This window comes from Pseudophryne corroboree, chromosome 6, assembly GCF_028390025.1.
Source record: "Pseudophryne corroboree isolate aPseCor3 chromosome 6, aPseCor3.hap2, whole genome shotgun sequence".
Classification (NCBI taxonomy): Eukaryota; Metazoa; Chordata; class Amphibia; order Anura; family Myobatrachidae; genus Pseudophryne; species Pseudophryne corroboree.
The window spans coordinates 119,261,525-119,289,195 of NC_086449.1; the positions used below are offsets into that span (position 1 = coordinate 119,261,525).

Sequence of the window (27,671 nt, forward strand, 5' to 3'; positions counted from 1 at the left end):
GGAGTTGTTGCAACCCCCTCGCGTGTAACTGAATTTACTCCTATACATAAAGAAACTACCAAGGTAGAAATTGGCGCTGACAGGTGCTGTGAATCTTCAAGCTGCTGAATAAAAAGGGCTAGTCAAACCCCAATGGTAAAGCAATAGAGTAGAAAGGATTCAGCGCTAGAAAAGTATTTCAAATAAGTACATTCAAAGTTTAATATACAGATAAATATTCATTCAAAAATGTATATCATACATAAAAATTACTGTTGCAACAGATAACATTGAATACACCGAACTTGAGGTAGGGCAAAGAGCAACACTGCTATATTTACTAAAAAACTTCTTGAATTGCTGGGAATAAATGTTTGAAGAAAAGCCTGGTTCCTAGGGAAGTCTTAGTAGCAAAGTTACCCGTTTCACTTGAATGAGTCCTCCAATAGGTTAGCACTCCTGTAAGACAATGGAGATCCTCTTACTGGCTGGATTACTGGCTAAGACTTTTAGTGAATGCGCAACTTTATTTATTTCATATATATATATATATATATATGTGTGTGTGTGTGCTATGTCCGCCACTCAAAATAACAATGGTTCTTACCCCGATCTACAGGACCAAAGTGGTATATCCACTAATGTAGCAATCGAAAGGGACGGCACTCAGAGGCTTTTTCAAAATGCTTGTACTCAATAAATCACACACAATAATGTCACATCAATGTTTCAGTGCTCATCTCACCGTCTGTGACATTATTGTATGTGATTTATTGGATACAAGCATTTTGAAAAAGCCTCTGAGCGCCGTCCCTTTCGACTGATAGAGAAATATATATATATATATATTTCTCTAACGTCCTAAGTGGATGCTGGGGACTCCGTAAGGACCATGGGGAATAGCGGCTCCGCAGGAGACTGGGCACATCTAAAGAAAGCTTTAGGACTAACTGGTGTGCACTGGCTCCTCCCCCTATGACCCTCCTCCAAGCCTCAGTTAGATTTCTGTGCCCGACGAGAAGGGTGCACACTAGGGGCTCTCCTGAGCTTCTTAGTGAAAGTTTTAGTTTAGGTTTGTTATTTTCAGTGAGACCTGCTGGCAACAGGCTCACTGCATCGAGGGACTAAGGGGAGAAGAAGCGAACTCACCTGAGTGCAGAGTGGATTGGGCTTCTTGGCTACTGGACATTAGCTCCAGAGGGACGATCACAGGCCCAGCCTGGATGGGTCCCGGAGCCGCGCCGCCGGCCCCCTTACAGAGCCAGAAGAGCGAAGAGGTCCGGAAAAATCGGCGGCAGAAGACGTTCCTGTCTTCAATAAGGTAGCGCACAGCACTGCAGCTGTGCGCCATTGCTCTCAGCACACTTCATACTCCGGTCACTGAGGGTGCAGGGCGCTGGGGGGGGGCGCCCTGAGACGCAATAAAACATGATAAAAATACCTTACATGGCAAAAAATACATCACATATAGCTCCTGGGCTATATGGATGCATTTAACCCCTGCCAGAATATACAGAAAAACGGGAGATAAGGCCGCCGAAAAGGGGGCGGAGCCTATCTCCTCAGCACACTGGCGCCATTTTCCCTCACAGCTCAGTTGGAGGGAAGCTCCCTGGCTCTTCCCTGCAGTCACTAAAAGAGAGGGGGGCACTAATTAGGCGCAGTATTAAAACATACAGCAGCTATAAGGGGAAAAACACTTATATAAGGTTATCCCTGTATATATATATATAGCGCTTTGGTGTGTGCTGGCATACTCTCCCTCTGTCTCCCCAAAGGGCTAGTGGGGTCCTGTCCTCTATCAGAGCATTCCCTGTGTGTGTGCTGTGTGTCGGTACGTTTGTGTCGACATGTATGAGGAGAAAAATTATGTGGAGACGGAGCAGAGTGTCTGTAACAGTGATGTCACCACCTAGGGGGTCGACACCTGAGTGGATGTACTGTTGAAAATTACGTGACAGTGTCAGCTCTGTATAAAAAAACAGTGGTTGACATGAGACAGCCGGCTACTCAGCTTGTGCCTGTCCAGACGTCTCATAGGCCGTCAGGGGCTCTAAAGCGCCCGTTACCTCAGATGGCAGATACAGACGCCGACACGGATACTGACTCCTGTGTCGACGGTGAAGAGACAACCGTGATTTCCAGTAGGGCCACACGTTACATGATTGAGACAATGGAAAATGTTTTATACATTTCTGATAATACGAGTACCACCAAAAAGGGGTATTATGTTCGGTGAGGGAAAAACTACCTGTAGTTTTCCTGAATCTGAGAAATAAAATGAGGTGTGTGATGATGCGTGGGTTTCCCCCCGATAACAATTGATAATTTCTTAAAAAGTATTGGTGTATACCCTTTCCCGCCAGAGGTTAGGGTGCGTTGGGAAACACCCCCTAGGGGGGATAAGGCGCTCACACGCTTGTAAGAACAAGGGCTCTACCCTCTCATGAGATGGCCGCCCTTAAGGATCCTGCTGATAGAAAGCAGGAGGGTATCCAAAAATGTATTCACACACATACTGGTGTTATACTGCGACCAGCAATCGCCTCAGCCTGGAGGTGCAGTGCTGGGTTGGCATGGTCGGATTCCCTGACTGGAAATATTGATATCCTAGATAAGGATAGTATATTATTGCCTATAGAGCATTTAAAAGATGCATTTCTATATATGCATGATGCACAGCGGAATATTTGCCGACTGGCATCAAGTATAAGTGCGTTGTCCAATTCTACCAGTAAAATGGTCAGGTGATGCGGATTCCAAACGGCATTTGGAAGTATTGCCTTTGAAAAGGGACATTTGGGGTCGGTCTTTTAGACCTGGTGGCCAAGGCAACAACTGGGAAATCCACGTTTGTACCCCAGGTCGCCTCTCAAAATAAGACGCCGTATTATCAGGCGCAGTCCTTTGTTGGCAAGCGGACAAAAGGTTCCTCTTTTCTGCTCGTGACAGAGGGAGAGGAAAAAGGCTGAAGAGATTAGCCAGTTCCCAGGAACAGAAACCCTTTCCCGCCTCTGCCAAGCCCTCAGTATGACGCTAGGGCCTTACAAGCTCAGGCACGGTGGGGGCCCGTTCTCAATGAATTTCAGTGCGCAGTGGGCTCACTCGCAAGTAGACCCCTGGATCCTTCAGGTAATATCTCAAGGGTACATATTGGAATTCGAGACGTCTCCCCCTCGCCGTTTCCAAAAGTCGGCTTTACCGACGTCTCCCTCTGACAGGGAGGCAGTTTTGGAAGCCATTCACAAGCTGTATTCCCAGCAGGTGATAATCAAGGTACCCCTCCTGCAACAGGGAACGGGGTATTATTCCACACTATTGTGGTACCGAAGCCAGACGGCTCGGTGAGACCGATTCTAAATCTAAATCTAAAATCTAAAATCTTTGAACACTTACATACAGAGGTTCAAATTCAAGATTGAGTCACTCAGAGCAGTGATTGCGAACCTGGAAGAACATGATGTCTCGGGACATCAAGGATGCTTACCTTCATGTCAAAATTTACCCTTCTCACCAAGGGTACCTCAGGTTATGGTACAGAACTGTCACTATCAGTTCAGACACTGCCGTAGGGATGGTCCACGGCACCCCGGGTCTTTACCAAGGTAATGGCCGAAATGATATCCCTTCGAAGGAAGGACATTTTAGTTATCCCTTACTTGGACGATTCCCTGATAAGGGTAAGATCCAGGGAACAGTTGGAAGTCGGTGTAGCACTATCTCAGGTAGTGTTGCGGCAGCACGATTGGATTCTCAATATTCCAAAATCGCAGCTGGTTCCGACGACTTGTCTTCTGTTTCCTAGGGATGTTCCTGGACACAGTCCAGAAAAAAAAGGTGTTTCTCCCGGAAGAGAAAGCCAGGGAGTTATCTGAGCTAGTCAGGAACCTCCTAAAACCGAACCAAGTCTCAGTGTATCAATGCACAAGGGTTCTGGGTAAAAATGGTGGCTTCCTACGAAGCAATCCCATTCGTTAGATTCCACGCAAGAACTTTCCAGTGGAACCTACTGGACAAATGGTCCGGGTCGCATTTTCAGATGCATCAGCGGATAACCCTGTCACCAAGGACAAGGGTATCCATCCTGTGGTGGTTGCAGAGTGCTCATCTTCTAGAGGGCCGCAGATTCGGCATTCAGGACTGGGTCCTGGTGACCACGGATGCCAGCCTGCGAGGCTGGGGAGCAGTCACACAGGGAAGGAATATCCAGGGCTTAGGGTCAAGCCTGGATACATCACTTCACATAAATATCCTGAAGCTAAGGGCCATTTACAATGCTCTAAGCTTAGCAAGACCTCTGCTTCAAGGTCAGCCGGTGTTGATCCAGTCGGACAACATCTGGGCAGTCACCCACGTAAACAGACAGGGTGGCACAAGAAGCAGAAGGGCAATGGCAGAAGCTGCAGGGATTCTTCGCTGGGCGGAAAATCATGTGATAACACTGTCAACAGTATTCATTCCAGGAGTGGACAACTGGGAAGCAGACTTCCTCAGCACGACCTCCACCCGGGAGAGTGGGGACTTCACCCAGAAGTCGTCCACATGATTAAAAAACTCGACAGGTATTGCGCCAGGTCAAGAGACCCTCAGGCAATAGTTGTAGACGCTCTGGTAACACCGTGGGTGTACCAGTCAGTGTATGTGTTCCCTCCTCTGCCTCTCATACCCAAGGTACTGAGATTGATAAGATGGAGAGGAGAAAGCACTATATTCGTGGCTCCGGATTGGCCAAGAAGGACTTGGTAACCAGAACTTCAAGAGATGCTCACGGAGGATCCGTGGCCTCTACCTCTAAGAAGGGACCTGCTCCAGCAAGGACCCTGTCTGTTCCAAGACTTACCGCGGCTGCGTTTGACGGCATGCCGGTTGAACACCGGATCCTGAAGGAAAGGCATTCCGGATGAAGTCATCCATATCCTGATCTAAAGCCAGGAAGGATGTAACCGCAAAAACATTATCACCGCAATTGGCGAAAATATGTTGCGTAGTGCGAGGCCAGTAAGGCCCGACGGAGGAAATTCAACTGGGTCGATTCCTACATTTCCTGCAAACAGGAGTGTCTATGGGCCTGAAATTGGGGTCCATTAAGGTTCAGATTTCGGCCCTGTCAATTTTCTTCCAAAAAAGAACTAGCTTCAGTCCCTGAAGTTTAGACGTTTGTAAAAGGGGTACTGCATATACAGCCTCCTTTTGTGCCTCCAGTGGCAATTTGGGATCTCAATGTAATTTGGGTTCCAAAAGTCACATTGGTTTGAACCACTTAAATCTGTGGAGTTAAAATATCTCACATGGAAAGTGGTCATGCTGTTGGCCCTGGCCTGGGCCAGGCGCGTGTCAGAATTGGCGGCTTTATCCTGTAAAAGCCCTTATCTGATTTTCCATTCGGACAGGGCGGAATTGAGGACTCGTCCTCAGTTTCTCCCTAAGGTGGTTCCAGCGTTTTCACCTGAACCAACCTATTGTGGTGCCTGCGGCTACTAGGGACTTGGAGGAATCCAAGTTGCTGGATGTTGTCAGGGCCCTGAAAATATTTCCAGGACGGCTGGAGTCAGGAAATCTGACTCGCTGTTTATCCTGTATGCACCCAACAAGCTGGGTGCTCCTGCTTCTAAGCAGACTATTGCTCGTTGGATTTGTAGTACAATTCAGCTTGCACATTCTGTGGCAGGCCTGCCACAGCTAAAATCTGTAAAAGCCCGTTCCACAAGGAAAGAGGGCTCATCTTGGGCGGCTGCCCGAGGGGTCTCGGCTTTACAACTTTGCAGAGCAGCTACTTGGTCAGGGGCAAACACGTTTGCTAAATTCTACAAATTTGATACCCTGGCTGAGGAGGACCTGGAGTTCTCTCATTCGGTGCTGCAGAGTCATCCGCACTCTCCCGCCCGTTTGGGAGCTTTGGTATAATCCCCATGGTCCTTACGGAGTCCCCAGCATCCACTTAGGACGTTAGAGAAAATAAGAATTTACTAACCGATAATTCTATTTCTCATAGTCCGTAGTGGATGCTGGGCGCCCATCCCAAGTGCGGATTGTCTGCAATACTTGTACATAGTTATTGTTACAAAAATCGGGTTATTATTGTTGTGAGCCATCTTTTCAGAGGCTCCTCTGTTATCATACTGTTAACTGGGTTCAGATCACAAGTTATACGGTGTGATTGGTGTGGCTGGTATGAGTCTTACCCGGGATTCAAAATCCTTCCTTATTGTGTACGCTCATCCGGGCACAGTATCCTAACTGAGGCTTGGAGGAGGGTCATAGGGGGAGGAGCCAGTGCACACCAGTTAGTCCTAAAGCTTTCTTTAGATGTGCCCAGTCTCCTGCGGAGCCGCTATTCCCCATGGTCCTTACGGAGTCCCCAGCATCCACTACGGACTATGAGAAATAGAATTATCGGTAAGTAAATTCTTATTTTATATATATATATATACACACACATACAGTATATATATATATATATATATATATATATATATATATATCAAATAACCTAATCTCGCGCTATGTTCAATTCGGCAGCACCTCATGAAAATCTCTCTGCTAGTAGGAGATGGACAAAGATAATAGATACAATATTCAGAGGGCGCACTAAGATATTAGCTCCAGATATCGAGAACCAGCGTAAACCAAAAGCAATGTTTTTTAATCAGACATTAAAACATTCAATTAAAATCATACAAATGTACAATTATTCATAAGTACATTTTTCATTTGTACAAATACAGTACTTCATAAATATTTTCATAAAACCCGACGCGTTTCGTCCGTTATGGACTTCATCAGGGGTACTGGTCACAGCTGGTCATGGAAAGAAAATGAGGAAGAGAAAGAAAATGAGGAAGAGCAAGAGGAGGAGAAAATCAATTGATATTGCATACTGTATTTCAGTTTGACATTCCTTTTTCAACAATACAATTTTTTTCAAAAATAATGAAATAAAAGATTACAAGTGTTCATTTGATTATTAATCACAAATGGATAACTCCTACATTCATAAAATCAACAAACATTGAGAAAAAAGTGAAATAATCTCTACTGATTAGTAATGGTAATAACTACTTACTATGAATATGGTTTTTGAGGATATCTCCTATACCATATAATATTATTTTAGTCAATTGAGATATTTCCACTGTTATTTATAGTATGGTGTGGAAGAGGGATCTGAAAAGAATAAAGTCTATCAGATTTAACCTATTTAACGCTCAACCAGAAGATTATATGACATTAGTCACCAGGGCCGGCTCCAGGCCTACTAGCACCCTGAGCGAGAAAATGTAAAAGCGCCCCCCCCCCCCCATGCGCGCGCCGAAGGCGCGCGCGTCCCTGGAAAAGTGGGTGTGGCCTCTTGAAAAGTGGGCGTGGCCTCGTAACTTCATATCATCAAACTATAAATATATTTTCACACAATTAGCAGCCTTACACATAGCCACAGTAGTGTTCCTTACACACAATGTCTCCAGTATAGTGCCAGATACACATAATGTGCAGTGCCAGTTAGACATGACATGCCCCGCAGCAGTGCCAGATATACATGACATGCCCCGCAGCAGTGCCAGCTACACATGACATGCCCCGCAGCAGTGCCAGCTACACATGATAGTGTTCACTTTATAGGGCATGGTGCTGATCACAGGGAGGGCACATTTTTAAGTTAGGAGAGCAAAATGATGTACATACTGCTTGTTGTTCCCATACCTATATGTCAAAGCATGGACAGTGCGCGCCGAAGGCGCGCAGCAAAAATTAAGGGGAGTTACTTCGTGGGGAAGGTACGTGGCCACATAATAGTGGCAATTTGCATTACACCACACAGTAGTGCAGCTAATACACACTGCACCAGGTAGAACCTCCTATACACTTTGCGCCAGGCACAGCACTGAGACACATTGCACCAGGGAGAGCACTGAGACACATTGCCTAGCCACAGACGCCTAGCGGGAACACTACATGACATGCCCCCCAGCAGTGCCAGCTACACGTGACATGCCCCCCAGCAGTGCCAGCTACACGTGACATGCTCCCCAGCAGTGCCAGCTACACGTGACATGCCCCCCAGCAGTGCCAGCTACACGTGACATGCCCCCCAGCAGTGCCAGCTACACGTGACATGCCCCCCAGCAGTGCCAGCTACACGTGACATGCCCCCCAGCAGTGCCAGCTACATAAATGGCCACACAGTGCCAGATATGCACCCACAGTTCAGATACATAAATGCCCCCAAAGTGCCAGATACATAAATGCCCCCACAGTGCAGATATGCCCCCCACAGTGCCAGATACATAAATGCCCCCACAGTGCCAGATACATAAGTGCCCACACAGTGCCAGATACATAAGTGCCCCCACAGTGCCAGATATAAAAATGCCCACACAGTGCCAGATATGTCCCCACAGTGCCAGATATAAAAATGCCCCCACAGTGCCAGATATAAAAATGCCCCCACAGTGCCAGATATGCCCTCACAGGGCCAGATACATAAATGCCCCCAGTGCCAGATACATAAATGCCCACACATTGCCAGATGCATAAATGCCCCCAGTGCCAGATGCATAAGTGCCCACACAGTGCCAGATACATTATTGCCCCCCACAGTGTCAGATACATCAATGCCCCCAGTGCCAGATATGCCCCCCCAGTGCCAGATATTCCCCCACAGTGCCAGATATGCCCCCACAGTGCCAGATACCTTAATGCCCCCAGTGCCAGATATGCCCCCACAGTGAGAGATACCTTAATGCCCCCAGTGCCAGATATGCCCCCACAGTGCCAGATACATTAAATGCCCCCAGTGCCAGATATGCCCCCACAGTGCCAGATAAATAAATGCCCCCCACAGTGCCAGATAAATAAATGCCCCCCACAGTGCCAGATAAATAAATGCCCCCCACAGTGCCAGATAAATAAATGCCCCCACAGTGCCAGATAAATAAGTGCCCCCACAGTGCAGATATACCCCCACAGTGCCAGATACATAAATGCCCCCACAGTGCCAGATACAGAAATGCCCCCACAGTGCCAGATACAGAAATGCCCCCACAGCGCAGATATGCCCCCACAGTGCCAGAAATGCCCCCACAGTGCCAGATACATTAATGCCCCCTCACAGTGCACAGATAAATGTCCCCCCCCCCCCCGCAGTGCCAGATAAATGAATGCCCCCCACAGTGCCAGATAAATGAATGCCCCCCACAGTGCCAGATAAATGACCCCACAGTGCCACATATGCCCCCAGTACCTGCTGTGCCGAGGGAGGGGGAGTGCTGCTGGTAGTGCTGCTGTGCGCGCCGCTGTCTGTGCGCGCTGTGCGGTGCCGGTGTCTGACATCAGACGCCGGCGCCGCACAGCTTACACAGCGGCGGCGCACACAGCGGGAGCCGGGAGGACAGCAGGGGAGATCAGGGCCGGCTCCAGGCTCCGACATGGCGGCACCAGCGCGCGGCGCCCTTTAAGGGTGGCGCCCTGCGCGGCCGCTCGAGTCGAACATGCCTCGAGCCGGCCCTGTTAGTCACTCACATTGAATTTAGAAGATCTCTCACATCCAGGATCTTTTAGTAAGAGATAAAGTGGAGGTATCTAAAGAAAAAGACAACACAGTGTCTCAAAATAAAGGTCTACTCTATTTGATTTAGAGCTATACCATCTTTGATTATTATACTCACATCTGGATTCTGGAAGTGACAGTAACAGATTATAAACTGTCTTCAGAGATTTGGGAAACGCCAGATAAAATCTAAATAAATTAAATAAAGCTAAATAAATGATTGTTCTGACTTTAAATTAAAGTACTATCAAAAAATGTAGGGATCACTTACTTTTAAAAACAAGAACACTAATACTGAACAAAAAGTCCAGAAGAGTCAGAAGTATCCAACTACAAATTAAATAGGCTTATATTAGTTGAGGGATAAGCATAATAATAAATTGATTTAAATTAGAAAGAATAATTTAAAATGTTTACTTACAGTGCAGGGTTCTGCGGCAGGTGGAACGCATGCCGGAAATGGCTTATTTCTTGTCTTATAAATCATTTATTTTATTCCTTGTTCGACTCTTTTTACCTCCATAAACTTATGGGTATCATTGTCATCAGTAGATTAATTATTTAACTTATGACAACAGTTATTCATCTCCTATACCCTATTAACCAATCAGATTACTAAAGGAAGTGAGGTAACACCCTTAGAGGTATAAATAGATCAGGCCCTCACACAATAGTTCACTTGACATTAAGGAGAGAAGGCAGACACACAGGTCCAGAACCCTGCACTGTAAGTAAACATTTTAAATTATTCTTTCTAATTTAATTCAATTTATTATTATGCTTATCCCTCAACTAATATAAGCCTATTTAATTTGTAGTTGGATACTTCTGACTCTTCTGGACTTTTTGTTCAGTATTAGTGTTCTTGTTTTTAAAAGTAAGTGATCCCTACATTTTTTTGATAGTACTTTAATTTAAAGTCACAACAATCATTTATTTAGCTTTATTTAATCTATTTAGATTTTATCTGGCGTTTCCCAAATCTCTGAAGACAGTTTATAATCTGTTACTGTCACTTCCAGAATCCAGATGTGAGTATAATAATCAAAGATGGTATAGCTCTAAATCAAATAGACCTTTATTTTGAGACACTGGGGTATATTTACTAAGGTCCCGATTTTGACCGAGATGCCGTTTTTTCTTCAAAGTGTCATCTCGGTAATTTACTAAGCAAAAATCACGGCAGTGATGAGGGCATTCGTAATATTTTGGAAGTCCTAGGAAAAAATCACGAATCAATACACCATCGGTCAAATACGCCTGCAATTTGGTAGAAATCGGGAATTTACTAAAAAGTGCAAAACACAAACACTGCCGACAATTGCCAAACACTGCCGTGCTAAAATACGAATCGTGAAAAAGTGCTAAAAAAAACCAGACCTGCTTTTTTATCCCGTGTTTGTATAGGCATGCACGGATCCATGAGATCCGTGCATGTTTTTCAGTGGGAAGGGGGGGGAAATGTTATAAATTTTCCAAAAAAAAATGCGTGGGTTCCCCCCTCCTAAACCAAACCAGCCTCGGGCTCTTTGAGCCGGCCCTGGTTGCAAAAATATGGGGGAAAAAATTGACAGGGGTTCCCCCATATTTAAGCAACCAGCACCGGGCTCTGCGCCTGGTCCTGGTTCCAAAAATACGGGGAACAAAAAGAGTAGGGGTCCCCCGTATTTTTGAAACCAGCACCAGGCTCCACTAGCTGGACAGATAATGCCACAGCCGGGGGTCACTTTTATACAGTGCCTTGCGGCCGTGGCATCAAATATCCAACTAGTCACCCCTGGCCGGGGTACCCTGGGGGAGTGGGGACCCCTTCAATCAAGGGGTCCCCCCCCCAGCCACCCAAGGGCCAGGGGTGAAGCCCGAGGCTGTCCCCCCCATCCAATGGGCTGCGGATGGGGGGCTGATAGCCTTTGTTCAAAGTGTTTGATATTGTTTTTAGTAGCAGTACTACAAGGCCCAGCAAGCCTCCCCCGCAAGCTGGTACTTGGAGAACCACAAGTACCAGCATGCGGCGGAAAAACGGGCCCGCTGGTACCTGTAGTACTACTACTAAAAAAATACCCCAATAAAGACATCACACACACACCTTGAAAGTATAACTTTAATACATACATGCACACCAACATACATACATACATACTTACCTATGTTCCCACGCAGGTCGGTCCTCTTCTCCAGTAGAATCCATGGTGTACCTGTAGAAAAAATTATACTCACATACTCCAGTGTAGAGGGCTCCTCTGCTTGTAATCCTCTTGTAATCCACGTACTTGAAAAAATAAAAAAACGGGACACCCGACCTCGCACTGAAAGGGGCCCCATGTTTTCACATGGGACCCCTTTCCCCGAATGCCAGAAACCCACTCTGACTGATGTCTAAGTGGGTTTCTTCAGCCAATCAGGGAGCGCCACGTTGTGGCACCCTCCTGATCGGCTGTGTGCTCCTGTACTGTATGACAGGCGGCACACGGCAGTGTTACAATGTGGCGCCTATGCGCTCCATTGTAACCAATGGTGGGAACTTTCAGGTCAGCGGTGAGGTCACTTTCGGTCAACCGCTGACCTGAAAGTTGCCACCATTGGTTACAATGGAGCGCATAGGCGCTACATTGTAACACTGCCGTGTGCCGCCTGTCATACAGTACAGGAGCACACAGCCGATCAGGAGGGTGCCACAACGTAGCGCTCCCTGATTGGCTGAAGAAACCCACTTAGACATCAGTCAGAGTGGGTTTCTGGCATTCGGGGAAAGGGGTCCCATGTGAAAACATGGGGCCCCTTTCAGTGCGAGGTCGGGTATCCGTTTTTTAATTTTTTCAAGTACGTGGATTACAAAAGGATTACAAGCAGAGGAGCCTTCAACCATGGATTATGTGAGTATAATTTTTTCTACAGGTACACCATGGATTCTACTGGAGAAGAGGACCGACCTGCGTGGGAACATAGGTAAGTATGTATGTATGTTGGTGTGCATGTATGTATTAAAGTTATACTTTCAAGGTGTGTGTGTGATGTCTTTATTGGGGTATTTTTTTAGTAGTAGTACTACAGGTACCAGCGGGCCCATTTTTCCGCCGCATGCTGGTACTTGTGGTTCTCCAAGTACCAGCTTGCGGGGAAGGCTTGCTGGGCCTTGTAGTACTGCTACTAAAAACAATATCAAACACTTTGAACAAAGGCTATCAGCCCCCCATCCGCAGCCCATTGGATGGGGGGGACAGCCTCGGGCTTCACCCCTGGCCCTTGGGTGGCTGGGGGGGGGACACCCCTTGATTGAAGGGGTCCCCACTCCCCCAGGGTACCCCGGCCAGGGATGACTAGTTGGATATTTGATGCCACGGCCGCAAGGCACTGTATAAAAGTGACCCCCGGCTGTGGCATTATCTGTCCAGCTAGTGGAGCCCGGTGCTGATTTAAAAAATACGGGGGACCCCTACTCTTTTTGTTCCCCGTATTTTTGGAACCAGGACCAGGCGCAGAGCCCGATGCTGGTTGTTTAAATATGGGGGAACCCCTGTCCATTTTTTCCCCATATTTCTGCAACCAGGATCGGCTCAAAGAGCCCGAGGCTGGTTTGCCTTAGGAGGGGGGGACCCCACGCAATTTTTTTTTTAAGTTTAAACTTTTTTTTTTTTTAACAAAGTGCACAATGAAGCCCAGCACGGATCTCTCAGATCCGGCCGAGATTCATTGTATTAAAGTCGGCAGTGTTTTACAAGTCACTCACGTAAAACACTGCCAAAAAAACCGAATGACATCGACATCGGAAAACCCGAAAATGCAGAATACGGCAGTTTAGTAAATTAGCCGTAATCAATTCAAAAAGTTGCATATTTACACTTTCGATGTCATTCGTGATTGAACTTTGACCTCAAACGGGAAAATACGAATCTTAGTAAATTTACCCCACTGTGTTGTCTTTTTCTTTAGATACTTCCACTTTATCTCTTACTAAAAGATCCTGGATGTGAGAGATCTTCTAAATTCAATGTGAGTGACTAATGTCATATAATCTTCTGGTTGAGCGTTAAATAGGTTAAATCTGATAGACTTTATTCTTTTCAGATCCATCTTCCACACCATACTATAAATAACAGTGGAAATATCTCAATTGACTAAAATAATATTATATGGTATAGGACACAGGTTCTCAAACTCGGTCCTCAGGACCCCACACAGTGCATGTTTTGCAGGTCTCCTCACAGAATCACAAGTGAAGTAATTAGCTCCACCTGTGGACCTTTTAAAATGTGTCAGTGAGTAATAAATACACCTGTGCACCTGCTGGGTTACCTGCAAAACATGCACTGTGTGGGGTCCTGAGGACCGAGTTTGAGAACCACTGGTATAGGAGATATCCTCAAAAACCATATTCATAGTAAGTAGTTATTACCATTACTAATCTGAAGAGATTATTTCACTTTTTTCTCAATGTTTGTTGATTTTATGAATGTAGGAGTTATCCATTTGTGATTAATAATCAAATGAACACTTGTAATCTTTTATTTCATTATTTTTGAAAAAAATTGTATTGTTGAAAAAGGAATGTCAAACTGAAATACAGTATGCAATATCAATTGAATTTCTCCTTCTCTTGCTCTCTTGCTCTTCCTCATTTTCTTTCCATGACCAGCTGTGACCAGTACCCCCAATGAAGTCCATAACGGACGAAACGCGTTGGGTTTTATGAAAATTTATGAAATACTGTATTTGTACAAATGAAAAATGTACTTATGAATAATTGTACATTTGTATGATTTTAATTGAATGTTTTAATGTCTGATTAAAAAACATTGCTTTTGGTTTACGCTGGTTCTCGATATCTGGAGCTAATATCTTAGTGTGCCCTCTGAATATTGTATCTAATATATATACATATGTCTCCATTTAAGTTTCTCAGACGCCAAGAGTGCCACACCTGCCTATCTATATATATATATATATATATATATATATATATATATATATATATATATATATTGAACCCATTATAATTAATTTTGAAATACGTTGGTGGCACAGTGGAAATATAATTGGTGGGGCAGTGGGAGATAAAAAAACTTAGTTGGTTCTCCCTTCTACAGCCCTGCCCATACACCCAGAAATGCCTCCCCAATATTAAAATATGTAAATAAGGTGCCAATTCCAAAGATATCTTTCGTCTTTCAAATTGTTCGACAAATTGCTTAGTGTGTACACTCAATTTCGTTTGTCAGGACTCCTGAAAAGTTCAAGGGAAATTGTTCATCTTTGAAATTGTTCATCTTTCACATTGGTCATGTCTTCTAGTGTGTAGGGCCCTTTACACAGATACGGATCCATATGTGTGCACTCTTCTTTCCCAGCAGTTCGAGTAGCCCTCTGCCTGCATAGCCTAGCTGCGAAGGCAGATGGCTACCCGCCATGGTAAGGGTCGCAGCGGCTGTGTGTGACGTCACGCAGCCGCCACGGCCCGCCCCTCCAATGGTTCGGACATGCCTCCTTTGTCCGGACCGCACCCCTAAAATGGAGCATTGACGCGCCGTTACCGCCCCCTGCAGGTCTTAAACTGCATTCTGAAACTAACGCAGTTTAGGACCTTGCACATGCGCGTACCAGTGTACGCACATGCGCAGATGTGCAGAAATCACTTCATAGCGATTTGCCCTAACACCCGACCATGCACAAAAACACACACGCTTTGGTGAATTCATTTAGCCTACCTGTGTGATTTTGGAGCCTGGGAGGAACCCAGTAGAAATCCAGATAAACATATTGAGAACATAAAAAATCTGGTTGGGAATTGAACTCATGACCCCCGTGCTTAGAGGTGGCAATGCTAACCACTGTACCACAGTGCTGTCCATAAGTGTCACAAACTGTGATAAAATGCTTTTAAGAGTGTTTTAGGTATCCCTTCCTAGCTACACAGTAAAGTATGGTCTAAATATACATACAGAGATATTTCTGCACTTTCATATTTGGGTCTTTCTGATAGCTGCCTCCTCAGTATCCAGTTGTCTCTGTGATTTATCCTCTGATAATCTGCCGGTGATCTCAGCTCTACAACTATCCAATCAGGAAACTTGTCCTACTACCCCCATCACTGATCATGTGTGTGACACTGACAGGGACAAGCAGACCTTTCCCAAGAGATAAATATAGACATATGATTAGTGTCAGCCGGTATGTCCTCTTTCTACATAACATACAGTAGCTTCACACTTGTGGACACAGAAAGAGACAATTGTGTATTTCAGTACTAATACTTGGCACTAATCATATATGTATTATGTTATCAAGTCAGATTAACACAGCACAGATTAATAGTTATACTCACCCTGTTATATCTTACTACTATATTTGGAAATTGTCCAGGCATGTTGAAATTAAAAAGAAGATTTTTATTGTGGAGCAGACTTTACATCGCACTTACACTGCAGCAACACTCATCTAATGAACTATGGGGGTCATTCAGACGCGATCGCACGCTGCATTTTTTTGCAGCCGTGCGATCGGGTCTGAACAGCGCATGCGTGCGGGCCGCAATGCGCAGGCACGTTGCTGTCCAGCGCCGGCCGTCGCCGGGCAGTGGCGAAAAGAACAAAGAAAGCGTTCGCAGCGGTGAACGCAAGAAGATTGACAGGAAGAGGCCGTTCAGGGGTGTCAACTCACCGTTTTCTGGGAGTGGCCAGGAAAACGCAGGCGTGCCTGGCCGTTTCCAGGGAGGGATCCTGACGTCAGCTCCAGGAAGGATCATCGCAGCAGCTGAGTAAGTCTTGAGCTGTGCAGAGACTGCACAAACTTTTTGTTTGTGCAGCTCTCTGCACAAGCGAATGCACCACTGCAAAGCCATTACCCCCTCCCCTGTAGGCGGCGATTACGTGGTCGCAGCAGTGCAAAAGATAGCCTGCGTGCAACCAGGTCTGAATTGGGCCCTATAAGCGTCTAGTCTCCCGTGTTCTATACTACGTACCATGCCACTCCCAACTTTGTTCTGAGTGCGCGGGTCTGGAGATTGCAGGAGATTTTGGTGGTCATTCCAAGTTGTTCGCTAGCTGCATTCGTTCGCTGTACAGCGATCAGGCAAAAACTTGGCACCTCTGCGCATGCGTATGCAGCGCAATGCGCACGTGCGGCGTACTATTACAAAGAACGATGTCGTTTTACACAGGGTCTACCGATGCTTTTCAGTCGCACAGGCAGCCGCAGAGTGATTGACAGGAAGAGGGCATTTCTGGGTGTCAACTGACCGTTTTCAGGGAGTGTTCAGAAAAACACAGGCGTGCCAGGAAAAATGCAGGCGTGGCTTGGTGAACGCAGGGCGTGTTCGTGACGTCAAATCAGGAACTGAATGGTCTGAAGTGATCACAAGCGCTGAGTAGGTCTGACGCTACTCTGAAACTGCACAACATTCTTTTGAAGCCGCTCTGCGATCCATTCGTTCGCACTTCTGCTAAGCTAAAATACACTCCCAGTGGGCGGCGGCATAGCGTTTGCACGGCTGCTAAAAACTGCTAGTGAGCGATCAACTCGGAATGACCACCTTTGTACCCAACACGAGTTGGACGGAAACTGTGTGTAAACTGCTCAAAGGAACAGTGCACAGAAGTTAACTAGTAGCTACACCTGCACTAATTGGTACCGTGGATATGGCAAAAGGGGGGTACTGACGGGAGAGATGTGTGATGAGCGATCTTAACACAGACCACTCAGCACATGTCTCTTCCCCCGCTCAGCACAGCGCAATGTGCTGAGCGAGGGGGGATGACAACGGGGGTCCGCTCACTTGACACAGCGGTGAAGTGAGCGACCCGCTAGATTGAGCCTGCATGCAGCTCAATCTAGCACCAGCGATAGCAATGTGCGGGGCCGCGCATCACTATCGCTGGGGGCATACACACGAGTGATCTGTGCTTAAAATCTAAACAATCTAGTCCGATTGCTTAGATTTTAAACACGGATCTCTCCGTGTGTACCCCCCTAAAGTGTTTTAATACCCAAGCAACTATCTCAATAAACAATTGGTAGAGCTTTGTATTGCTAGATACTTTAACCAAAAGATAAAAAAAACACAGACATCCACAAGATTTACAGGTAATGAAAAACAAAGGAAGAGATTCATTCAGTCTTTGCAGCCCTTCTCTGTAGCTCCTTTTGGTCCTGTCTTCAAGCCACCACATTCTTCACCCCTAAATCTTTCATGCGGTCCCCCTGGCACAGTCAGTCTCAAGTTTCCACATTTCAAGGTGGCACCACCTCTTCTGGCTCTCTGACTGCTGATGGATCTCCCGGGGTACTCAGGGCTGTCTAACACAGTCCCTGCAGTTGGATACAGATAAACTTGGTACACATATGACTTACAACATGTAAAAAATACTGTGGGGGTAAGACACCCCTAGCACCCCTGGGGGTGGGGGTGACATGTAAAAATCCATAGTTTTCGGGCATAACTCTGGAATGATTGGAGCAATTTACACTAAACCTGGTACACATATGACTTACAATCTGGGTCAAAATACTGTGGGGGCAAGACAACCCTAGCACCCCTAGGGGTGGGGGTGGAAAGGGGGTGACACGTAAAAACCCAGTTTTCGGACATAACTCTGGAATGCCTGGAGCAATTTACACAGAGACACACATGGGTAGGGGCAGAGGCACCCATGGGTAGGGGCAGAGGCACCCATGGGTAGGGGCAGAGGCACACACGGGTAAGGGCAGAGGCACCCACAGGTAAGGATAGAGGCACACATGGGTAGGGGCAGAGGCACCCACGGGTAGCGGCAGAGGTACACACGGGTAGGGGCAGAGGGTTGGGACAGGCACCCAAAGGTAGGGGCAGAGGCACCCACAGGTAAGGATAGAGGCACACACGGGTAGGGGCAGAGGCACACACAGGTACAAACATAGAGGTAGGAGCAGAGGCACCTATGGGTAAGGGCAGATGCACACACGGGTAGGGGACCCAAAAATGTGGGATTTTGAATTTTGGATAAGGGATACTCAACCTGTATTATTATTTCACTAAACTATAGGGGCAATATTAATTCATTGTTAATTGGTGTTTTAAAATATTTTTATGGTCGGAACAATATTTATTATTATTATGGCTATATACATGTTCCCACATCATAAAATAATGTTACCCCATCATAAAAACATTTTGAAACACCAATTAACAATATATAGTCTCTTTAATATTATTAATAAATAAGAATTTACTCACCGGTAATTCTATTTCTCGTAGTCCGTAGTGGATGCTGGGGACTCCGTAAGGACCATGGGGAATAGACAGGCTCCGCAGGAGACTGGGCACTCTAAAGAAAGATTCAGTACTATCTGGTGTGCACTGGCTCCTCCCTCTATGCCCCTCCTCCAGACCTCAGTTAAGGAAACTGTGCCCGGAAGAGCTGACATTACAAGGAAAGGATTTTGGAATCCAGGGTAAGACTCATACCAGCCACACCAATCACACTGTACAACTTGTGATAAACTTACCCAGTTAACAGTATGAACAACAACTGAGCATCACTCAACCGATGCTACATAACCATAACCCTTTGTTAAGCAATAACTATATACACGTATTGCAGAAAGTCCGCACTTGGGACGGGCGCCCAGCATCCACTACGGACTACGAGAAATAGAATTACCGGTGAGTAAATTCTTATTTTCTCTAACGTCCTAGTGGATGCTGGGGACTCCGTAAGGACCATGGGGATTATACCAAAGCTCCCAAACGGGCGGGAGAGTGCGGATGACTCTGCAGCACCGAATGGGCAAACACAAGGTCCTCCTCAGCCAGGGTATCAAACCTGTAGAATTTTGCAAAAGTGTTTGAACCCGACCAAGTAGCAGCTCGGCAAAGCTGTAATGCCGAGACCCCTCGGGCAGCCGCCCAAGAAGAGCCCACTTTCCTTGTGGAATGGGCTTTCACTGATTTCGGCTGCGGCAATCCCGCCGCAGAATGAGCCTGCTGAATCGTGTTACAGATCCAGCGAGCAATAGTTTGCTTTGAAGCAGGAGCACCCATGAAAGAAGATGGATAGGGCCGAAATCTGGACCTTTATGGACCCTAATTTTAGGCCCATAGTCACACCTGACTGTAGGAAGTGCAGGAATCGGCCCAGCTGGAATTCCTCTGTAGGGGCCTTTCTGGCCTCACACCAAGCAACATATTTTCGCCATATACGGTGATAATGCTTTGCTGTCACGTCCTTCCTAGCCTTTATCAGCGTAGGAATAACTTCATCCGGAATGCCCTTTTCTGCTAGGATTCGGTGTTCAACCGCCATGCCGTCAAACGCAGCCGCGGTAAGTCTTGGAACAGACAGGGCCCCTGTTGCAACAGGTCCTGTCTGAGAGGCAGAGGCCATGGTTCCTCTGTGAGCATTTCTTGCAGTCTGGAACACTGAGTATTGTTTTCACTCTTCTTTTCCTTACGATTCTCAGTACCTTGGGTATGAGAGGAAGAGGAGGAAACACATAGACCGACTGGAACACCCACGGTGTTACCAGTGCGTCCACAGCTATCGCCTGAGGGTCCCTTGACCTGGCGCCATACCTTTTTAGCTTTTTGTTGAGGCGGGACGCCATCATGTCCACCTGTGGCAGTTCCCACCGACTTGCAATCTGCGTGAAGACTTCTTGATGAAGTCCCCACTCTCCCGGGTGGAGGTCGTGCCTGCTGAGGAAGTCTGCTTCCCAGTTGTCCACTCCCGGAATGAACACTGCTGACAGTGCTTGCACGTGATTCTCCGCCCAACGAAGAATCCTGGTGGCTTCCGCCATCGCCACTCTGCTTCTTGTGCCGCCCTGGCGGTTTACATGAGCCACTGTGGTGATGTTGTCTGACTGAATCAGCACCGGTTCGTTGCGAAGCAGAGGCTCCGCTTGACTCAGGGCGTTGCATATGGCCCTTAGTTCCAGGATATTTATGTGCAGATAAGCCTCCTGACTTGACCACAACCCTTGGAAGTTTCTTCCCTGAGTGACTGCCCCCCATCCTCGGAGGCTCGCATCCGTGGTCACCGGGACCCAGTCCTGTATGCCGAACTTGCGGCCCTCGAGAAGGTGAGCACTCTGCAGCCACCACAGAAGAGACACCCTGGCCCTGGGGGACAGGGTGATCAGCCGATGCATCTGAAGATGCGATCCGGACCACTTGTCCAACAGATCCCACTGAAAGATCCTCGCATGGAACCTGCCGAAGGGAATGGCTTTGTATGATGCCACCATCTTTCCCAGGACTCGGGTGCAGTGATGCACCGACACCTGTTTCGGTTTTAAGAGGTCTCTGACTAGAGTCACGAGCTCCTGAGCCTTCTCCGCCGGGAGAAACACCTTCTTCTGGTCTGTGTCCAGAATCATGCCCAGAAAGGGCAGACGCGTCGTAGGAATCAGCTGCGATTTTGGGATATTCAGAATCCAGCCGTGCTGTTGCAACACTTCCTGAGAGTGTGCTACGCTGATCAGCAACTGCTCTCTGGACCTCGCCTTTATGAGGAGATCGTCCAAGTATGGGATAATTGTGACTCCCTGCTTTCTCAGGAGCACCATCATTTCCGCCATTACCTTGGTAAATATTCTCGGTGCCGTGGAGAGCCCAAACGGCAACGTCTGGAATTGGTAATGACAGTCCTGTACCACAAATCTGAGGTACTCCTGATGAGGTGGATAAATGGGGACATGCAAGTAAGCATCCTTGATGTCCAGAGACACCATAAAATCCCCCTCTTCCAGGCTTGCAATGACCGCTCTGAGCGATTCCATTTTGAACTTGAATTTCTTCAGATAAATGTTCAGGGATTTTAAATTCAAGATGGGTCTGACCGAACCGTCCGGTTTCGGTACTACAAACATAGTGGAATAGTAACCCCTTCCCTGTTGAAGGAGAGGAACCTTTACAACCACCTGCTGGAGGTATAACTTGTGAATTGCTGCCAGCACTACCTCCCTTTCCATGGGGGAAACTGGCAAGGCCGATTTTAGGTAACGGTGAGGGGGTGTCACCTCGAATTCCAGTTTGTATCCCTGAGACACAAATTGTATAGCCCAAGGATCCACCCGTGAGCGAACCCACTGGTGGCTGAAATGTCGGAGACGCGCCCCCACGGCTACGCCTGTGGAGCCCCAGCGTCATGCGGTGGATTTAGTGGAAGCCGGGGAGGACTTTTGTTCCTGGGAACTAGCTGCGTGGTGCAGCCTCTTTCCTCTACCCCTGCCTCTGGCAAGAAAGGATGCACCTCTGACTTTCTTGCTCTTTTGCGAACGAAAGGACTGCATTTGGTCATACGGTGCTTTCTTAGGCTGTGGCGGGACATAAGGCAAGAAATTTGACTTCCCAGCCGTAGCTGTGGAAACTAGGTCTGAGAGACCGTCCCCAAACAATTCCTCACCCTTATAAGGTAAAACCTCCATGTGTTTTTTAGAGTCCGTATCCCCTGTCCATTGCCGAGTCCATAAGACCCTTCTGGCAGAAATGGACATTGCGTTTACTCTAGAGCCCAGCAGGCAAATGTCCCTCTGGGCATCCCGCATATATAGGACCGCGTCCTTGATATGTGCCAGGGTCATTAGAACAGAGTCCCTGTCCAGGGTATCTAACTCCTCAGACAGAGTATCCGTCCATGCTGCTACCGCACTACACATTCAGGCCGAAGCAATTGCTGGCCTCAGCAGCGTACCAGAATGTGTGTAAACAGACTTCAGGATAGCTTCCTGCTTTCTATCCGCAGGATCCTTTAGGGCGGCCGTATCCTGAGACGGCAGGGCCACCTTCTTAGATAAGCGTGTCAACGCCTTGTCTACCCTGGGGGAGGATTCCCAGCGTAACCTGTCCGTTGGCGGGAAAGGATACGCCATCAGCAATCTCTTGGAAATTACTACCTTCCTATCAGGGGAATCCCACGCTTTTTCACATAATTCATTCAATTCATGTGACGGGGGAAAAGCCACTTCTTGCTTTTTCTCCCCATACATATAAATCCTCTTGTCAGGGACAGGATTTTCCTCAGAAATGTGTAACACATCCTTCATTGCCACAATCATGTAGCGGATGGCTTTAGTCATTTAGGCTGCAACTTTGCATCATCGTCATCGACACTGGAATCAGATTCCGTGTCGACGTCTGTGTCAACTAACTGGGATATTGGGCGCTTTTGAGACGCTGACGGCCTCTGCGCTGTGGGAGCAGGCATGGGTTGAGACCCCGACTGTCCCAAGGCTACAGCTTTATCCAATCTGTTATGTAAGGAGCTTACAATATCATTTAACACCTTCCACATATCCATCCAATCAGGTGTCGGCCCCGTCGGGGGCGACACCACATCTATTTGCACTTGTTCTGCCTCCACGTATCCTTCCTCATCAAACATGTCGACACAGGCGTACCGACACACCGCACACATACAGGAAACGCTCTGACTGAGGACAGGACCCCACAAAGGCTTTTGGGGAGACAGAGAGAGAGTATGCCAGCACACACCCCAGCGCTATATAACCCAGGGATTACACTGTACCTTAGTGTTTACCCAGTAGCTGCTGTTTTTATATATATATATATATATATATCTCTGCGCCTAAATTTATGTGCCCCCCCTCTCTTTTTTACCCTCTATTGCACCTGTATACTGCAGGGGAGAGCTTGGGGAGCGTCCTTCCAGCGGAGCTGTGAAGAGAAAATGGCGCTGGTGTGCTGAGGAAGAAGGCCCCGCCCCCTCAGCGGCGGGCTTCTGTCCCGCTTCTCATGTGTAAAAATGGCGGGGGCTCGCACATATATACAGTGCCTGACTGTATATATGTATACTTTTGCCATCAGGTATCTTAATTGCTGCCCAGGGTGCCCCCCCCTGCGCCCTGCACCCTACAGTGACCGGAGTGTGTGGGTGTGCAGCGGGAGCAATGGCGCACAGCTGCAGTGCTGTGCGCTACCTTAAGTGAAGACAGGAGTCTTCTGCCGCCGATTTCGATGTCTTCTTGCTTCTGCTGCTTCTGTACTTCTGGCTCTGCGAGGGGGACGGCGGCGCGGCTCCGGGAACGGACGATCAAGGTTAGGTACCTGTGTTCGATCCCTCTGGAGCTAATGGTGTCCAGTAGCCTAAGAAGCGCAACTTAGCTGCAGTGAGTAGGTTTGCTTCTCTCCCCTCAGTCCCACGTAGCAGAGAGTCTGTTGCCAGCAGAAGCTCTCTGAAAATAAAAAACCTGACAAAATACTTTCTTTTCTAGCAAGCTCAGGAGAGCCCACTAGGAGCACCCAGCTCTGGCCGGGCACAGATTCTAACTGAGGTCTGGAGGAGGGGCATAGAGGGAGGAGCCAGTGCACACCAGATAGTACTGAATCTTTCTTTAGAGTGCCCAGTCTCCTGTGGAGCCCGTCTATTCCCCATGGTCCTTACGGAGTCCCCAGCATCCACTAGGACGTTAGAGAAAATAATATTGCTCCTAATAAAATTAAATAATTTTCCACCTAATATATTAATAAAATAATGTAAACCTCATAAGATAATTCTAAATGTTACAGTATCTGCCTTCTTATTCAATACAGAATGATTGTCCTCATTATAAGGGGTAAATTTACTAAGGTGGGAGTGTTTAGAACTGGTGATGATAAATGTTAAGTAGAATCTGATTGGTTGCTATGAGCAACATCACGAGTTCTAAAAAAAACTCCCACCTTAGTAAATTTACCCCATAGTGTATTATGGTTCTTCTACTTCTGATTGGCCAGATAGACACAGTAGTTTTCATCAAAAACTCATGAAAAGGCAAAGACAAAAATTAAAACAGCTGGACAACCCCAGCAAAACTTCTACTTAATAAATTTACACCTCGTCTCCCGTTAACAGATTACAGGTAGATACATAGGGGGTCATTCTGACCCGATCGCATGCTGCAGTTTATCGCAGCGGTGCGATTGGGTCAGAACTGCGCGGGCGCCTCAGTGCGCCGGCGCATGCCAGACGTCCGAAGGGCGTCGGGCCACTACGATCGCCTCTGCCTGATTGACGCTGGGTGAGGGGGGCAGAACTGCGGCGTTTGGCCACCGTTTCGTGGGCGCGGTCCGGCCAACGCAGGCGTGGCTGGATCGAACGGGGGTGGGCCGCAGCGGCTGTGTGACGTGGAGCGATGAGTAGCTCCCGGCCAGCACGCTAAAGCTGCGCTGGTCGGGAGCTACTCTTGAAGTGCAATGGCATGGGGGGGGGGGGCGGCACTGACATGCGGGGCGGGATAGCCCTGTGCTGGGTGTCCCCCCGCATGTCAGTGTGACTGATCGTAGCTGCACGGAATAACCCCCATAGGCACACAGTTCATGTAGCATAATGTGCAGAAAAGTTTAATTTGGGGGTTATCGAGCCTGGGGGGGGGGGGGGGGGGCAGTAGGCCTGACCTTTATTGGACCATATCTGGAATACACCTACTCTTGAATATAGGAATAACATGGGGATGTAAGGTAATAAAAAGCACCCTGACCACAGTCTATTTAATGTGGAAAATAAGATTTTACTCACCGGTAAATCTATTTCTCGTAGTCCGTAGTGGATGCTGGGAACTCCGAAAGGACCATGGGGGAATAGCGGCTCCGCAGGAGACTGGGCACAACTAAAGAAAGCTTTTAGGTCACCTGGTGTGCACTGGCTCCTCCCACTATGACCCTCCTCCAAGCCTCAGTTAGGACACTGTGCCCGGACGAGCTGACATAATAAGGAAGGATTTTGAATCCCGGGTAAGACTCCTACCAGCCACACCAATCACACCGTATAACTCGTGATACTATACCCAGTTTAACAGTATGAAAACAACTGAGCCTCTCAACAGATGGCTCAACAATAACCCTTTAGTTAACAATAACTATGTACAAGTATTGCAGACAATCCGCACTTGGGATGGGCGCCCAGCATCCACTACGGACTACGAGAAATAGATTTACCGGTGAGTAAAATCTTATTTTCTCTGACGTCCTAGCGATGCTGGGAACTCCGAAAGGACCATGGGGATTATACCAAAGCTCCCAAACGGGCGGGAGAGTGCGGATGACTCTGCAGCACCGAATGAGAGAACTCAAGGTCCTCCTCAGCCAGGGTATCAAATTTGTAGAATTTTGCAAACGTGTTTGCCCCTGACCAAATAGCAGCTCGGCAAAGTTGTAAAGCCGAGACCCCTCGGGCAGCCGCCCAAGATGAGCCCACCTTCCTTGTGGAATGGGCTTTTACTGATTTAGGATGCGGCAGTCCAGCCGCAGAATGCGCCAGCTGAATTGTGCTACAAATCCAGCGAGCAATAGTCTGCTTAGAAGCAGGAGCACCCAGTTTGTTGGGTGCATACAGGATAAATAGCGAGTCAGTTTTCCTGACTCTAGCCGTCCTGGAAACATAAATTTTCAAGGCCCTGACTACGTCCAGTAACTTGGAATCCTCCAAGTCCCTAGTAGCCGCAGGCACCACAATAGGTTGGTTCAAGTGAAAAGCTGATACCACCTTAGGGAGAAACTGGGGACGAGTCCTCAATTCCGCCCTATCCATATGGAAAATCAGATAAGGGCTTTTATATGACAAAGCTCCCAATTCTGACACACGCCTGGCTGAAGCCAAGGCCAATAACATGACCACTTTCCACGTGAGATATTTTAGATCCACGGTTTCAAGTGGCTCAAACCAATGTGATTTTAAAAAACTCAACACCACGTTGAGATCCCAAGGTGCCACTGGAGGCACAAACGGGGGCTGAATATGCAGCACTCCTTTCACAAACGTCTGAACTTCAGGTAGTGAAGCTAGTTCTTTCTGGAAGAAAATCGACAGAGCCGAGATCTGTACCTTAATGGAGCCTAATTTCAGGCCCATAGTCACTCCTGCTTGTAGGAAATGCAGAAATCGACCTAGTTGAAATTCCTCTGTTGGGGCCTTTTTGGCCTCACACCAAGCAACATATTTCCGCCATATGCGGTGATAATGCTTTGCAGTTACATCTTTCCTGGCTTTAATCAGTGTAGCCTTATATCAGGCTATATAATATAATATATATATATATATATATATATGTATAAATAGACATAGAGGTTATAAACTGATATAATTGTATTTTGGTAATATGTATATATATGTTAATGAAATTTATATGTGGGAATAGTAGATGTATATATGTTTTATAAACAGTAGGGTAACGTGTACATTTATTGTGCCTGTATATGTATATATATATACCCATCGGAGCTGTATTGATGGATTGGTGAAGGGGCAGGATAGCACAGTGATGGGTGAGGTGGGTTTAATAATAATACTAGTGGATAGGGTTTTAAGGGTTGTTGCTGCTGTGGGGGAGGACCCGCGCGCCGGTAACAGAGGGCCGTGTGCAATACTAGAGGGGGCCACGAGCCGGTAACAGAGAGCCGTGTGCAATACTAGAGGGGGCCACGAGCCGGTAACAGCGGGCCGTGTGCAAGAGAAAGGGTCCGCGAGCGGGTAGATATGTATATATAAGGCGCTCCCGCCGGCGGACGTTAGACTGCAGATCCCCCTCTCAGTGCTCGCACCTAGGTCTCCAGCGCTGCTAAGAGCTGTAGCACTGTAAACATTACAGCAGCGGCAGGAGTAGCTTAGGGTGCGCAGCCAGAGAGGGCAATTGGAAGGGATAAATAGACAATGCGCCAGGAAGCTGCTGCTGACTGACCTTGTTATCGCTGAGGTGTCAGGTGGAGAGGCGGAGATCGCGCCAGGAGCCGCCGCTGTGGTGTTGTGCCGACGGTGATGTTCGGGTGAGCGGCGGTGCAAGGCTGGATCCATCGGAGGTGATGGCATGGCGCCATGGCAACACTGACGCCAACGGCAGAATTAGCTTACCCTTCCCTCTAGAGGCAGAGCAGAAGCAGAGGCCCAATAAGCAGTAGAGGGGCGGAGCCTGCCTGACAGTTGCTGATCAGAGGAGGAGTCGGGGGAGCACTCAGAGCAGTACCGTTGTGCTGTGGATATGTAAGTGAAAAACAAAGCTACCACTTACTTAATACTATGCACAGCAGACAGTAATAAGCTGAGGAACATTTAACTTATACTAGGATAGAAGCAGCAGCACTAAGCAGTGACCATAGACTATTAAGGCAGCAGTTTACTAATATAGAGAGCATAGCGGATAATAGCCACTCTATACTCCTAGTGCTTTTCTCTGGTAACACAGT

At 47.4% G+C, this 27,671-nt stretch overlaps 1 protein-coding gene and 1 long non-coding RNA gene across 9 annotated transcripts in view; one reads left to right on the top strand and one right to left on the bottom strand.

Annotated features, from left to right (window-relative positions):
- ANK1 (ankyrin 1) overlaps positions 1-27,671 on the top strand; it is a 451,795-nt gene that overhangs the window by 400,419 nt on the left and 23,705 nt on the right. The window lies entirely within an intron of this gene.
- On the bottom strand, positions 177-27,601 carry LOC134936627 (uncharacterized). Its single transcript, XR_010180529.1, has 2 exons — positions 27,170-27,601; positions 177-438 (listed from the first exon to the last, which is right to left on the bottom strand). It is a non-coding gene; the product is annotated as an uncharacterized LOC134936627 (long non-coding RNA).